The 16,715-nt window shown below is 41.6% G+C and overlaps 1 protein-coding gene across 3 annotated transcripts in view; it reads right to left on the bottom strand.

The window, feature by feature from the left end:
• LOC147169149 (protein ELFN1-like) overlaps positions 1-16,715 on the bottom strand; it is a 79,907-nt gene that overhangs the window by 25,343 nt on the left and 37,849 nt on the right. Inside the window, exons 1-2 of one of the 3 annotated variants that reach the window (XM_086083313.1) lie at positions 14,583-14,717; positions 10,416-10,497 (exon numbers count right to left, since the gene is read on the bottom strand). The exons of 1 other annotated variant lie outside the window; for it this stretch is intronic. The gene's annotated coding sequence lies outside the window, so the exon portion shown is untranslated. Of the gene's footprint in view, positions 1-10,415; positions 10,498-14,582; positions 14,718-16,715 lie in introns of those variants that run through there. One more of the 3 variants, XM_086083312.1, reaches the window with a different exon arrangement.

The raw sequence follows: 16,715 nt of genomic DNA, 5'->3' as shown, positions 1-16,715 counted from the left end.
CAAAAAAGTGGTAGTCGTGGTGGAAGTAGTAGTAATAGTCGAAGTACTGAAAAAGTATCAGAAGTAGTCATGTTCATGAGGACACGAAGGTTCCAGAGGCTCCAAAGTGTCAAAAATCCAGGATGTTTGCCTTCTAAAAGCTGAAAAACATCTCGTGTCTCCCAATTTTTAATAGGCTGAGTTTCACTTTCAAACCAACTTTTCATTTGACATTTTAGGGAAGAAATGAGCTCCTTCATCTCGCCGTCTGGCCCCGACTGAGGCCTCCATCTCTGAACTCCTCCGCACAGATAGCGAGCGGTCAAAAACAAAAACGACTTCTCAGCTGCATACGACATTCATTAAGTTCTGGTCGGCGAAAAGCCGAAGTGGGGGGCTGGGGGCGGGTTAGACTTAGTGGTGCTTTCTTGGAAGACTCACAAAGTCGACTTTCTATACGTCATCCCTCGTCCATCCGTCAGCGAAACAATGGCCAACGCCAGAGATGAAATCAATGCGCCCCACAATGCTCCTTTAATGGCGCTCCAGTCCTCCAGATAAATGGCAGCCGGTCGGCGGCGGCGGCGGCGGCAGAATGCGCTGCTGCTCTCAATCTTTGGAGCCAAACACTGCCGACTTTCTACCCTCATATTTCATCTCTTATTTTATTGAGATGGAAAAAAGAAAAAAAGCTTGGTGGCCTGAAGTGTCCTCCACGTTGAGAGGAACCAGTTGAGGTGGCTGGGGCATCTGGTTCGGATGCCTCCTGGGCGCCTCCCTGGGGAGGTGTTCCGGGCATGTCCTACCGGCAGGAGGCCCCGGGGACGACCCAGGACACGCTGGAGAGACTACGTCTCACGGCTGGCCTGGGAACGCCTTGGGATCCCATCGGAGGAGCTGGCTGAAGTGGCTAGGGAGAGGGAAGTCTGGGCTTCCCTGCTAAAGCTGCTGCCCCCGCGACCCGACCCCGGATAAGCGGAATTGAAGACGGAACGGAACGGTGGCCTGAAGTCACTGGCACACTGAAGGTCACTTTAAGGCCAAGATACACCAATGAGACGTTGGCCAAATGTGACCGACGCCTACCCCTTGTGGCGTCGGCACGTCACACCGCCCTGTCAGGTTTCCACCCAATTGTTTTGAATTTTGTAAGCGAATTTACTGAAAATGCGCAAAACGGACAAGCGACGTATGCCCGTTTCCATCTGTTGTTCTTTTGCGAACATTGAGAGGGGACTCCGCCTCTGTAGGTGGCGCTATACACCATAGAGATGTGATCCACCAGTAATTTAAAAAAAAAAGATGAAGAAGACGAGGAAGCGACTGCGCCATGCGATGACGTCATATGAGTTTCTGTAGCGTTTCTTTGCCGTTTTCCATCTAAAATTACATGAATATTTGCTTCTTTAATTAATTCCAAAAAGATTTCTGTTTGGTCATCCCCCCCCAAACATACCTTCGTTATTGTCCGACATTGCTTTGGGACGACAAACGTACGTGTGACGTAATATCCGGTCAAAACGTGCGACGTGTATCCGATCTTATTCGCATTGCCAAAATTTGCATTTTCCTTTTTTTCTCGATACGCTTCAAAATTCACCCCCTCCAAGTGTAAAAAAACATTTTTGCGTATTTTGAATTTCTAGCGTTTACATTCCGTTTTATTTTTGCATTTCTTGAAAATTTGAATAAAAACGGGTAGATGGAAACCCCACTACTGAAAAATCCCAACATGTAAGCTTTGAAGATTAGTAAGCTTGCATTTCTGCATATTGTCAGTTCCAAACATTTAACGAAGCTAACGCACATGTTTTGTAAACGGACGATTTTTGGGACTTCAACCAACCTAAAATACGTTTTTTGTAAAGACAATTGTGAGAATCCAAAATGGATTGTGTAAACTGAGCATTTGACGTCATCTCACAGGTTGAACGTACTTTACGTGTTTTCGTTAGCAACACAATAACAATTTATAGAGTCTAGCATGCCGCCTGGAGAGGGGAAAACTGATTTGGACGTTTCAGCCGCTCTGGCCCAGCTTGTCTTTTGAGACCAACGCCGCCAGCTTGTACTGCGTCGACTCACTTTAGAGGATGACATGACTCACGGAGCAGGTAGGGAAAGGCCAAACGTGCCTGGTGGCGCGTTAAAACCTGTTATCTGTTCATTTATGCATTCAACATGTGATCAAATTATTCTGCTTGGTTTGCAGTATCATTCAGTGGGAAATCCTGGATTAGGACTTGGTGGTCAACATCGCCACGTAATGAAAAACATTCTTGGGCCATAAAATAGAAACCGCGACCTCACTAAAAGCTTAAGGCAGCAACAAAAGTGGTGTCACCATATTAAACCGCTGACCTCAGAAAAGTGATACGAACAAGGTAGTATTGTTGTAGGCTACCTTGTGGAAGTACATGTGCCAAAGTATTATTATTTTTTAATTATTGTGGGGGGGAAATAAATCCTAGCCTATAACTGAAAGTCTGTTTAGGCAAAAGCCAGAATAAAGTCATGGTCGGTTTCTATTTTGTAAACATTAAAGACACTTTAGTATGGAGGACCAAAACTGCCAAATTTAAAATTAATAAATGACTAAATAAATAAATAAATGACTAAAAGTGAAAATAAAAACGGATATAAAAAAATATGAATTCAAAAATTAAATCAAAAAAATAGAAATGGAAATAAAAACTATATATATACATACACATATATATATATATATATATATATATATATATATATATATATATATATACACATACACACACACACACACATACAATTATACACACATTAATTAATTTCGAATTATATTTTTTATATTTGTTTTTATTTTAACTTTTAGTCATTTATTTATTTAGTCATTTATTTATTTTAAATTTTGGCAGTTTTGGTCCTCCATACTGTCAAAACAACAAACTGCCAGTACACAATTTCCTAAACATTGAAGATAATTTAGATAATTAAATTAGTATTTTAATGTGAACATTGAAGATCATTGATCTAACAATTTTACGTCATTGTCTTAAACATTGAAGATGATTTTTGTTTAAAGTCGTCAATGAAATTAAACAATTTAGAGTCAACGCACCAAAGTGCCAGGAGTCAGCACATGTTTTGATGAACAGCATTTTGCGAATCGGAACGGGAATCGGGCGCTCAGACGCGACCTCCTCAGCCATCCGCATAGCGTCACATGACGCCACATGACTCATCCCATTTGAGCCGCCGTCCCACACCTCCCGTTTCACATCGTCTCGCCACCTGAGCCGACGGAGGACGACGAGTCGGCTCGACCCCCAAACGACGAGACCGATCGGACAGCGATGACGTCAGCGACAAGAGAGAAGCGAGGGAGCGAGTGAGTGAGTGAGAGGATGGAGGGATGGATGGAAATCTGGGTCGGCAAAGTGCAGCTGCATGGGGAGCTGAGACGCCAGGCAGGAAATCAGTTGAGCAGACAGAATGTAGATTATGTGTTGAGAGAATAAATGGCGGGGGTGAAAATAAGGGTGTGTGTGTGTGTGTGTGTGTGTGTGTGTGTGTGTGCGCGCGCATCAGTATTCCATGGCAGTTGATCCCAGAAAAGACAAATGAGAGCCAGCATCAGCGAGGAAGTATATCAGGTGAAAACACACCCACCACTCGCTCTGTCCTCTCCATTTTTCTCCTTCCTCGTCCTCACCCGACACTCGACATCTGTGCAACTCGGCAGCCTGAGACGTGCCACCCTAACCTTCGTCACCTTGGCTTCCTGACTTGCAGAGGTGGCAAATCCAGGTCCAGAACGTATAAAAACCCTGCCACAGTTTGGCGTTAGCCTCTGATGCTAACTAGCTGGCTAGGTAAATGAGCACCATGGGAGCTAGCTAGCTAGAAAACGTCCAAAAAAGTAATCTTAACATGTCCAAAAACAAATGAAGAAATGCAAAAACTTACCAATGATATGTCTTTAGAATTGCCCAAAAAGGTCAGAAAATTGATTTTAAAAATAAAAAAAAGGCAGAAAAGAAAACATTCTACAAGTAAATATAAAATGCCTTAAAAAAAGACGAAGAAGAAAGTCTGAAAATTACCGTAAAATGTCCCCCCAAAAAAGAAGAAATCAGGAAAATTACCATAAAATGTCCGCAAAATTGCCAAAAAGGACAGAAAATTGATTGCAAAAAAGGCAGAAAACAATGTCAAAATTTGCCATAAAATGTTAAAAATAAACCAATCAATAAATAAATAAAAATCCAAAAACGGAAGAAAAAAAAGGTAGCCGAAAATGAATCTACGTATTGGATGCTGCATATTTTTCTGTTATGGCGCAGCTCTAATAAGCCTAAGTTAGACGAACACGAACACACCGTTTCTCTTCATCACAATGTTCAAATGTTTTCTTGCTTTTTCTGTATTTATTTGGCCTTAAATAGCTCTTTTGACAGTAACGGTTGCCGACCCTTGACCTCCAAACACAGCCCCTTCAGAACCGAAAGCCCAAACAAGACGCCAGCCAATCACCGCCCTCATCCTAAACACCGTCCAGCAACTCAATCCAGTTGTATTCGCTCCACCTCGGCCATCCTTGCTACTAATAACAACCCTTGCCATTAGGCACACCTTGACAAATGCCACCCGAGACCAAAAAATGCCATCTCGTACCCTGGCCACCTCCAACTGCAGTGGTACAAAAAAACCTCACCCGCCTGTATTCTATTCTTATCACCTCCCACCTTTTGTCAGTAAATTAAGCCCCGGCTCACAATCAAGGCTCAGTCGTCTGCTCATCAGATCTGTATAATCGTATCTGGTTCCCGGGCCGCCGCTAGCATTAATGCGCCGCCGCCGCCGCCCGACAGGTCGCCGCTCACACTGCGATAAGATCTTGATTTATGCTAATACGATCACTCTGACACGGACTGGGCCTGAGTGGCAGACAGGCTACCTGCAGATTGGATGATGATGATCATCATTAGCGCACATACGTTTTTAAAATTGAAATGTAAATATTTCCCATGTTGAGCACTGAACCAGAGTAACCCCCAAAGTCCATTGGATAGTAGAATCGGGAGTAAGTCACATATGAACAAGTCACAAGTGAGTCTCAAGCCTTAACCTTCAATTTTCAAGCCACAAATCAAGATCAAGTCAAGATCAGCTGGGCCAATTATTTGCACCAATATGAGGCATTTTGACAAATATCGGCATTGGCCATTAAAAAAAAAACAAGAAAAAAAACAAACAATTTAATTAATATTAAATATCACATTACATTTTCGATTAATTTTACAAGAGATGCTACTGACCCAAGTTTTTGTTTGAAATGAATACAAGTGAAGTTACTACTTTTTATTTAGTCATTTTTGACATTTCTGATAACTTTACTGCAGAAAAATATAGGGGGCTATTTAATTGTTTTATTTCATTTTTCTTTTTTTTTCCAATCATTTTTCTGCTTGACAGCAGTATTTTCCTTTTTTAAATAAATATCGGCCCTGAAAATAAATAAATAAATAAATAAATCGGGTCCATCTCTACCCACTAGTCAAGTAATAAATATAAATAAATAAATAATATTTTCATAAACCAAACTAACTTCGATGATAATTTCCAAATTTAAACAATAAGTCGTAAAATGGGCAACTTTAGTCTGACGTCCATCTTTGTTAAACCGTTCTAATAGAAAAGGCAACGTTGAATTGAACCACCTAAAATCAACAACAAAAAATGAATTCATATTCGAGGAGTCTACAATACACCGTCAAAGGAAAAGCGACAACAGACACCAAGAATCTGATAACTTCCTTATTTTTGGAGTCTCGCTATATGCTTGTATTTTCAATTCTGTCAATCTATTGAAATTCAAACTCCAGTCTTATTGGGCACAACTTGTCTCTTATTACCCCAATTGGCTATATTTGAGTGCCTCGCCTCTTTATTTGAGGAAGCAGGGTGTGTATAAAGTATGCGATCACAAATATGGAGCGCCAACCGCCGTCAACACGTTTGTCGCGTGCAGATGCTGTCGGATGCTGTCGGATGCTGTCGGATCACATTGTCCCTGCGCGGCGGCGGTTTGCGTCGACACACTTGCTGTCACGCCAAAAATAACGCTTTTTGAAATCCTGTCTGACTGGCAGACAACATCAGCATGTCAGCCAACGTTTTACTCAACTCAACTTTATTTATAAAGAACTTGAAAACAACCATCGCTGCACACAACGTGCAGTAACGAGCGGTATAAACAAAATAACAGCAATTAAATAAATTCATAAATATCATAAGTAGGTAAGTGTATAAGTCAATTAAATAAAATAATTAGTGAAGCCAAAGGTAGTGAACAGAAAAAATTTGAAGAAAAAATAAATGAATAAATTAACACAAGTAGTAAATAGTAAAGTGAATATGCAAATAAATATCTAAACAAATAATTATAATACATTTTACGCAGGTGAACCACTAAAGACAAGTATAAACAAAATAACTCAAAATAAATTAATTAATAAAAATCATAAGTATAGGTAAGTGTATAAGTCAATAAAAAATTTCGAACATGCATGACAATTAAAATCGGGAAGCCAAAGCTTGTGAACAGAAAAAAAATAATTAATTAATTAATTAACAAGTAAATAGGCAAATAAATAAATACATACATAAATAAATAATACATTATATTTTTAATGCACACTTTACACACTCAATGTGCTACAATAATAAAAATCTTGAAGCAAGAAAATCTAAATAAAATGCGTATCAAATTAATAACACAAAATACAGCAGACACTATAAAACAATTAAACAATGCTGAATCTCATCCCGAGTGGTTAAATAAAAAACGCAGGCGAGCCAGTGAAGTAACCCCCTTCGCTCCCAGCTGGTTTACTGGATTTTGACTGATTTTGTAAGACCCACATAATATTGTTTTCTATTGTTATAAAAACATGAAACCTACCAAAAGAAAGATTAGTCTCTTCTTTCACCAGGAAAAAAATTATATTTCTATCTGTTCCCGTTTTGCAGCAATTAGCATTAGAATATAGCCAAGTTTCATCATAATTCACAAATCTGTGTAAAACACTGGGGGGAAAACGTTTGCAACATGGCCCTGGTGGATCTCTTATACTCTGCTGCCACCTGCTAGCCATTTTTTTTGTAATAACTAGCATTGCTTTAAGGCACCTCTCCATGTCAGAAGCTGCATCAAAGCATTCTGTATGCTCTTGCATATTAAAAATATATTTTTGGGAGCATGGTAATATTTACAATAGAACGTATTTATACGTCTTTGGGAGCAAACGAGTTCATCAGAATGCTGTGTATAGGCCGTCACTGCCATGAGGTAACAACATTTGACGTGCACACAAACGCACCGTCACATCTTTTGCCAACACAAATCGGAGCCCAATAGAACAGCAGCCTGCAAGAATTGACAGTCGAATCCACAAGATTGAGTGACAAGGCGTTAGAACGTCGCACTGCAACACAAACTGCTGAAAGAGCAGCGTGTTAACATACATTCTCCATCCGTTGCCCTCCACATCATGTTCACTTCCATTTCCAAATGTCATTTGCATAATTGTACATTCTAAAAATACACATTGGCAATTACGCTTGAGGCGAATTAACATGCATTTCTTCAAATGGGCTCAAACGCCAGGCTGTCTATTTTTCTATATTTACATGTTAATTAAACGATTGTGGCAGTGGTATTATTACCCCGCCCTTTTGTTATCATCCACATTCTTCTCGACTGAAAACAAAATGAGCGCGCACAAACAATGCCGGCAAAGGGTCCAATTGTCTCTTATTTGTCGCGGGGACCGATAAGCAATCTAAAGTAAACGAAATGAGGGAGAAGAATGGGGAACGTGATGATGCGGCAGCAGCAGAAAGGAGGGGGTTGGAAGGGGGGGGGGGGGTAAGAAATGTAAGAAAACAACAAAAAAAGTGTTGTGAAAGTTGAATTGAAAGTGCTGTGAAGAGATTGAGCAAGTAGGTCAGCGAGGAGGAGGAGGAGGAACGTGTGAGGATGGGGAATTGATAAATAGATCGTTGTGAGCAAGAAGCAGCTCGGCATCTTTCGGTCTTTCCCACAAACACCACCATGTACAACAACCCCCCCCGCCCCCCGTTGCCACATCAACAGAATCCCAAACTCATCTGTTTACTGTAAATGAGCCTCGTAAATAAGGCCACGCACGCACGTTAATCTTCATCTTTTTTCGTTGAGGTCTTTTTGTTGCCAAATGAGTCTCCCGGTGCGTTTAGCGGAGGATTGCAACGCCTCCTGGCTGAACTCTTAATAAAGCAGCGGAGAGCGACGGCAAAAACATGTCCAAGAAGAACGCCAACGTCTCGTGGAGACGATCGACGTCTCAGCAACTTCCGAGCGAATGGCTCTCGTTAGAACAGGCCCGCAGTGTCATTAGCGACGTGACCGGAGCAAGACGGCTTTTTGGGCCGTGACCTTTCCACTTGCTGAGGCCTCAGTCCATGTCTTGGACCGCTTTGAACCAGTTCAAATCAAGTTGGGTACACAGACCTGGTTTTTGGTACACAGAATTAGTTCTGTGACTGCAGCAAGATTTTATTTTAATTTTTTTTTTGCCGCGACCTTTCTAAAGCCCGCATTCCCAATACATTACTGCAGTTTAATTTTCACAAGGCATGTTTTGGCCCTTCTATGTTTAAAATCCACACTCATGGTTCGCTGCATAAATAAAAAGCAGTTGGAAGTTAAAGCTTTAAGTCATTGACTAATCACAAAAAAATATCACATTCATTATGTATTAACAACACAGATTAATCACACTATTCATTTTGACCGCAGACGATCCTTTACATCAGGGGTGTCAAACACACGGCCCGCGGGCCGGATCAGGCCCGCAAACGGGTTTAATCGGCCCGCGAGACGATTTTGTAAAGTAAAAAAAATAAAAAATAAGAAGAAGAGTAATGTCGGACCAATTAATCAGCCGGCCACAATCAAAGCATATCAATTCGTAATGTCCAAAGCAATCCGCAGACGAGCAACGCAATTTAAACACGGAATTGCTCTGGATGTCATTATTTTACACACAACTTAGAAAGTTACAGTTTGTTTAAAAAAAAATAAGAAAAACATAAACATGCTAAATACGGCACACATTCAACTACACATTTGACAAGGATTAATGGATTTATAACCACAATGCATTGTGTGAACAATAATATCCAGGTATATGCAAAATAGGTCGATATAACATGCTCGGAACTCGTACGGGCAAAGTGTTCCATTTGCATTTGTGTTATTTTTGGGGGACAATATAATATATACAGTAAATATCATGAGTAAAATAAAGACTTAAGGGTTGAGGAGTGAACTCACAGCCTTCAGCTTGGGAGACTGCAACACTACCACCTGAGCTATGCCACTTCTCCTGTTTGCTTATCTCCAAGAGACCAAAGACATTGTTTTTGTTCTCTTGGAGTTGGGAAGATTCCAGCTGACATGAGCGACATACGAACACAAAGCAGGAGCTGCGGGAGTAGATCAGCTGTCTCCCAAACTGAAGGTTGTGAGTTTGTTCCTCAACCCTGGAGTGACTTTTATTTATTTTTTCCAATTCTTTATTTGACTTTCTTCCAAGTGTAAATATTACTCTAAAACGGATTAAAAAGAAGTTCTCACAATAATTCGGAAATACATAATTACCAATAAGCAACACTTTATTTCTATAAAGCTTTTCCTTTTTTTTTCTACAACATCCTGTTAGCTATTTTTGGAACAGGCCCAGGGGCTTTACTCATGTGGTCCCGAGGGGCTCCCTGGGGTCCATGCTCCAAAAACTAATGAAAACAAAATTAAATTTAACAACAAAAGTTCAAACTAAATAAAATTGAACTATAATGAAAAACCCAAAACTATATTATAATCCTAGTTTGCGAAACTGTAGATATAAAAAAAAACAAATAATAATAAAAATCTCATAACCTGGCACTATTTTGTTTTGCGATTACACGCTATAAAAAACATTGTAACAACAAAAAGCAGCACTGCACATTTTGTTCTTCATTGTAATTTCAAATCTGAACAGCGCTCACGGCGTTGTAAAGCTCGACCGGGCGACATTGGAACGCCGTCGCCGCGCTGCCGGAATAAAGCCATGATGACTTATTTCAAAGGCAACAAGTCAATCGCATTTGTCACAACATCAAGCGAGAGTCAAAATCATCTGGGAGGGAGGCGAGAACGCGTTCGCCGCGTTAAGCCGCTTTGGCTTCATTGTTATTCCGCCGCTTTATTAAAAAGGCCAATTTCAATTAAAGCCTGCACCTGTTACGCTTTGATCACAATGCTGTCGCTCGGGGTAGGTGTGTGTGTGTGTGGGGGGGGGGGGGGGGGGGCATTATATATAGTCTGGCATTGGCTGATCTCTGCTGCCGCACCTGTCCGATCACATTACCTGGCTGATGCTTCACAGTGGCGGGCGGGCGGGCAGGCGGGCGACACTTTCTCACATCTCGTCTTTATTCTGTCGGCGACGCCTTTGAGAGCACAAACAAAAAATGGCAATCAATGAAGGGGCTCACTGTGATATTTTACACTTTTAAATGGTGTCGAGGGAACGCCACGCAAGAGTTGATGAGAGCTTCTAAAACATTGCTCAATCTCATTTACTGCAATTGGAATGACTTTGCATGCTGATATGAAAAATATGTTGGGGTGGGGGTTGGCGGGGGGGGGGGGGGGTTGTAATCAAGCCAGTGGACCGCAACCTTTATTCTGCCACAGACAAGTTCATACAAGTCTATAACTTTTGCAGGCCGGGGGGATGCGGGGGTGTTGGCAGATTAATAAAATGCTATAACAACAGATGCAAAATCCACTCTGTATTTTTATGTACCTCTACGAGCAGCATAAGCGCCATCAAAATAGTAACAACGACGGTTTCTATGGTAACGCTTAGCATAAATGATGCGAGCAAAACAAAAACTGGGATATTTTCTACATATACTTTAACAATGGGCTGACACTTGCCGCTCTTTGGCCCGATTCAAAACAAAGCGTGCAAACCGTAGAGGGACACCGGGGCTAATTGTATCGCGGGTAAGTTGTCACATTGCAATTTTCTTCTCCACCAGAGGGCGCAACGAACAAGTGGAATGCTAGTTTTCTTTGCCTAAATGGTCAGGGGGTTGTGTACTGCCTGAGAAGACAATAGCACGTTGCGAGCTGAGACGAGTGCCAGTTATCGGTTTTGCACAACCCAAATCAAAAAAAATTCAACTTCATATATTTTGAAGCAGCAAATCATGTGGACTCGTTAGAATAGAGATTCAGGATTCTTGTCAGGCCTTTTAACTCGAGCAAGTATTAGCCAACAAGGTAGTTTGGGGCAACTTGTCTCAGTCATTTTGGGGTTTGTTGTCACATATGCAAAGAATGGGCCAATGAAACATGCACCTCTGGCAACTCGGTTTACGTATGCCAGAACTGTTCTTCAGACGTCATGATGAACTCTCCATCAATCCATTAACCGAAATGCTTCATTTTTTGAAATTCAATTTAATCTCAAATTTCCAGTTTAAGGGAAGCAAAACAGGTTGTTTGTCACGATTTTTTAACAAGTGGACGGTACGTGCTGCTTTAAAGACCCCCTTTTTCTTTTAGCGCTCAGTTCCTTAGGCCCCAATATGACATTTGGCAAACGTTTCCTCCTGTAAACATCGTTAAGCTAAATAATTTATACATGTATTGAGGGCAAGTTTTAAAATGTCTGAATTCCTTTTGTTTATGTTTATCAAATTGCAAACCTCCTAAATCATGCTGTTTCTATAAGTACGGTCTCAAATGTTGTAAATGCAGAGGATCGTTTTCTTGGGGAGGAGCAATATGGCGGCCTCGCGGCTACAAAAAAACTTGGCCTATTGGCTGCCCAATAATATATAATAATATTAGTGATAGTGAACACACACGCACACTTTTGTCTTTTACTCATTGAATATTCATATTCATAGTGCAAATGAGTAACTGTTGAGATGTAGCCTTTGGGCCCGTGTGCTACCGGCGCCATTATGGAGCTAAATATTAGGACAAATGAGGCAACACACACGCTATATTATCTCATGTGTGTCTGTGTGTTCTTGTCTTCTTATCTTCGTGTGGCACTAGCTCTACCATTCAACTGTTGTTATGGGGACTTTTTTCCAAAAATGACAAAGCTGAGCTGTGCGTGCGTGCGTGCGTGCGTGTGCGTGCGCACGCGCGTTCCTGTCATTCAATTGCTATTTAGCTAGCCAAATTAGACGGCAGCCACCGCAGGTGAGCCCTCCGCTGCTGGCCAATCAATGAGCTTTATCCTGCCTAATCAACCAATTAAGATTCTATTAACGCTCGCCATCTCTTTTTGCCTCCTCGCAGCAAAAACCTCAGGAGGGAGACGTGGACGGAAATATTGGCTTTGCCTTTACGTACTCAACTGCAGATGGGAGAAGGCGCAAGGAACATTTGAATCGTCCCGTAAAACTGAAATACAGTCACCCCCTCCCCCCTTAAAAAAAAAAAAGAAGTATTTATGCTATTTTTGTTCACGTTCATTTCCAGCTGCTCTCTAAGACTTTCCTTGATAAGCCTTTAACGGCACCTGAAATGCCGCTTTATGTGAGACTGTAACCCAGAGACAAAAAGCGGCTTTAAATATTTGGCTTTAAACGGTCTCTTTCATCATATGATGGATTTGCTTGACTTTCCTTAATTAACTGCAATCACGGCACCGAATTATTAAGACCGCAGCAGCCGGAAATACCTTCTTGCTGCTTCCTCACTCGGCTTTTTCCATCGCCGCTGTCTTTATACGCGGCTTTTACAAACTTTCCTGAACGTGCCTTTATAGATGCCAAAGCATAATAACCTTATGAGCGACCGTAAGCATTTGGGTGATCCCGTACGGAGGTTCTCAGGACGCCGCTTGCTCCTCATCAGTTGCCTTTTTAACACTTTATTATTATTATTATTCACCTTCCTTAATAAGCCTCCATCGGCAGCCGAAATGCGGCTTTATGACGACTGCGATCCAGAGACAACAGCCAGCTTCAGATACTTCCTCGCACCCCCATGAGTTATTCAACCCAATGATGATACAATACTATATGTAAACTCATTTCAAACAAGCAATTCATAATGAGACCCTTGGCAGTGCTGCTGTTTTGGTTTGCAAAACTACACGATACGTACTTTCCCTAATGAGAGGTGTTGGTTTGTATTCAGAGGATGTCACACCCGACAAATCATTTTTCGGGGGGGGGGGGGGGGTTCAGTAATTGAGGAAATAAGAGTACCGCAAGAACGCTTCTCCTATTCCGTCGTCTCAATCTTTTTCCGCATTTATTTTTTAGTGGAGAGTGCCTCAAAGAAGACGAATAATTGTTCGCTGCCAGCAAAAAAAAAAAAAAAAGGAGATGTGGGCGGCAGCGGTGAAAGAAAGACAGAGGTAGCGAAGGAGGAAACGGCTTAAAACCTGAGCCATAAATAAAAAAGCCCTTATGAATACGCAGCGATGAAAAGGATGAAAGAGGAGATCTATCATTTATGTTTACACAAAGACACAGAAGGACGATGGAGGGGAGGAAGAGGAGACTTAAGGCAGAGGAGGCTGAAACCAAACACCTGCTTTTAGAGCGACTGTGGGGCGTGTTGTCACGGCAACGGTGACAAGAAACGCTTTGTCGCCACTTCCAAGTTCGCTGTCAACAATCGCGAGGAAATCAAACCGCTGATATCATAAAACTCGTAAAAGGAATTGCACCCCTGAAATATCCACTGACAATTCCACACGTGGGTTCTGAGACTTTTCAGCTGTCCTGATTTGATTGACATGTCCACCAGAATTCATGTCACTCTGTGGCTGATTTTTGACAAAGTTGAAAGCGTCCCAGGAACGTCTACTTCAAACCAACACAGTCATCTTCCTGTCCAATTCCAAATATGGGTCTTGGTCACTTTTTGGTGTGCCTTGTTAAGATAGACAAATTCCCCCAAATTTCTGGTTGATTGGTGAAAAAAAAAAAAAAATATATATATATATATATATATATACACACACACACAATTGAGTGGAAAGGATATACTTTTACTGTACATTTAGTACAGACAAAGTGTGTGATTAATGGCGTTTAATTTGGGAAATGGGGAGATTAATTGTGATTACAAATTTTAATCAATCAAGCTCTTCGAGACTTTTGTAATTGAGGCCTATTCAAATTGGACGACTTGATTGACAGCTCTAGTTATTCCACTCTATATATAATTTTTTTCATCAAATACAATATTATATATTGAAATGTTTCCTCATTAAAAATTAAAAACAGCAAAAATCGTTTTTTTTATGAAGGGTGGGGAGGAAACAGATGAATGGCATTGCCTTTCATTTCAACGTTGACATGTGACGGCGCGCCTGTGACTGTCCGTCACTCCCCGACTGGAGCGCGCGGCCGTCGAGCTGAGTGGAGCAGCTCACGTGAGCGCGCTCCGCTCGCTCTTCCGTTTCCGCGGAGACGAGCTCCGTGGAAACTGTTTTCACACAGCCCACACGAATTCGCCCCGTAATTCGACACTTTCACAAACTGCTCACCTGCCGCCTGGACTCGTTCCTTTTCCCCGTTGTTGGTCCCGAGGGTGCGCACTCGACACTCGACACGCGACACGCGACACTCGACACTCGACACTCGACACGGTTGTCGTTGGATAACGACCACTGGACCCTAATCACTTCCTGATTCCCACTTAAATGGCGCTTTTTGCCGCGCTTGAAGTGTCACATGACTATGGACTATACCACAAAAGTAGTTTGGTTTATTATTTAATGAGTTTGTTCTTTTTTGAGATATTAAGTTACGGATTGTGAATGGAGGATTTTTGTTATGGTTAATATATGTTGCAGATATTATTTATTTGCATGCTTTAGTTATTTTTGGTTACTTTTTGGTATTGTACCCCACAATGGGCTAAATGGTTTGCCCGGAGGGAGGGGCTGGGGGTATTTAAAAGGATCCAAAAATCAGTGACTGGCTACCACAGTAAGTAGCAAAAAAGACCGATGGAACTTGTAAATATTTTTGGGATTGGTTTTGCACTGTAAAACATTTTCACATTTTTGATGCTGTGTTAGTGTAAATAAAAACACCTCACTGAAGTTTTTCGACTGCGCCATCATTTGCCCCCCCCACCAACTTGTATCTTGCTACAACATTGTATTGGAAATTTAGTTACTTTTTTGTTTAAAAAAAAAAATCCTAATAATATTGGTTATGAATAAATAATGACTGCATGAAATCACGAAGAGAAGAAAACTATGTTGAAGATGGAAAAAAAGGAAGAAGAAAGAATAAAGAAGGTGGGCTGCAAATGGGAAACTGGCTTGGAATTGTGTGTTCAAAAAGTTGTAAAAATAGGTTTTTGTGATCTGTTCACCTTGCGTGCGTGTGCGTGTCCGTGTGTGTGTGTGTGTGTGTGTAGGCAGGCTTCCAACACACACACACACACACACACACACACACACACACACACACACACACACACACACAGCAGAAAGTGCAGTGTTGGCATGAGGTGGACTAATTTATGCTTGAGTGCAGTTCAATTAAGGCAGATGTACAGAAGTGTTCTCCAGCCTCAACGCAATGCAGTACACACACACGCACACGCACGCGCACGCGCACGCACACGCACACACAGGATTCATGCGCTTACGTAACACGCTGACTTTTTTGCTCCCCCAAAATTGTCCCGCTGTTTGTGTGCGTTTTGTTCCAGTCCATTTGTGTGCCGTGGCGAATTTGTGCTCGCGGCGACCGTTAGCGACTGATGGAAGCAGATTCGCCGCACGGGCAAAGCGTTAACTCCCATGATGCCGTGGCATTCCCGTGACATCATCGCCCCGGGTGCGGTCGTAGTGCGATTGATTGGAGAACGGGAGAATCGGTCGAAGGCCCGGAGAAAAGATGCGGATTGGTTTGTTGTCGTTTATGTTAGCCGGTGAGCTGTTAGCAATATTATTGTCGGGTAGCGGTCAACGTACATACAGAAAAACGACGGACTCGTTGCCAGTCGTTGACAGAATACTGACAGAAAAAAAATTGAAATTCAATGTTTTTATTTAATTTAAATTGTGTCAAAATAAAAGTTATCGTACGAGTTGAGAGCATATTTTCATTTCATTTTTAATTAGAGCCTTCCCTCCTTCCCACGTGGTTAGTTTGGCTTCTCTCTCACCTCCGAGAGACCATTCGAGTTCAGGAAAGGTCGCAGGCCTCCTCGCTAGGAAAATCCTCTCCGGACTAACCCGCGCAGCCGACCACTCATTAGCTCACAGCCCAACGTGGCCCAGAGGTTGCTCGGGTGCCACGCGGTTCAAGGCCTGCCGCTCTGATGCTAATCTGCATTGTAATGGCATCTCCGCGTCATTTTCTCTTTCCAGAGTTCTTGTCAGCGCTTGAGCACTCACCATTGTCAATTTTTTCAACATTTTGTGGTGCCAATCTTTTTTCTTTTTTTTTTAATTAATTGTCACGTACGCTTTTTAAGCAAGAACGTTCTTGTAAAATGATGGTCGCTCAAGATTGTTGTCGCTTGAGCACTCAAAACCAAACTTTTTCAATCATCTTTTCGCCAATCTTTTACGGCCTCCCTTGCAATGAGTTGTCAAATATAATATACAAAACAAATAATTAAAATTAACTATAATAATAAAATTACTTCTACTCTA

This window comes from Leptonotus elevatus, chromosome 8, assembly GCF_054856555.1.
Source record: "Leptonotus elevatus isolate MCC_2025b chromosome 8, RoL_Lele_1.0, whole genome shotgun sequence".
Classification (NCBI taxonomy): domain Eukaryota; kingdom Metazoa; phylum Chordata; class Actinopteri; order Syngnathiformes; family Syngnathidae; genus Leptonotus; species Leptonotus elevatus.
Note: the sequence above shows the minus strand (reverse complement) of the source record. Positions and strands in the feature narration are given on the sequence as shown.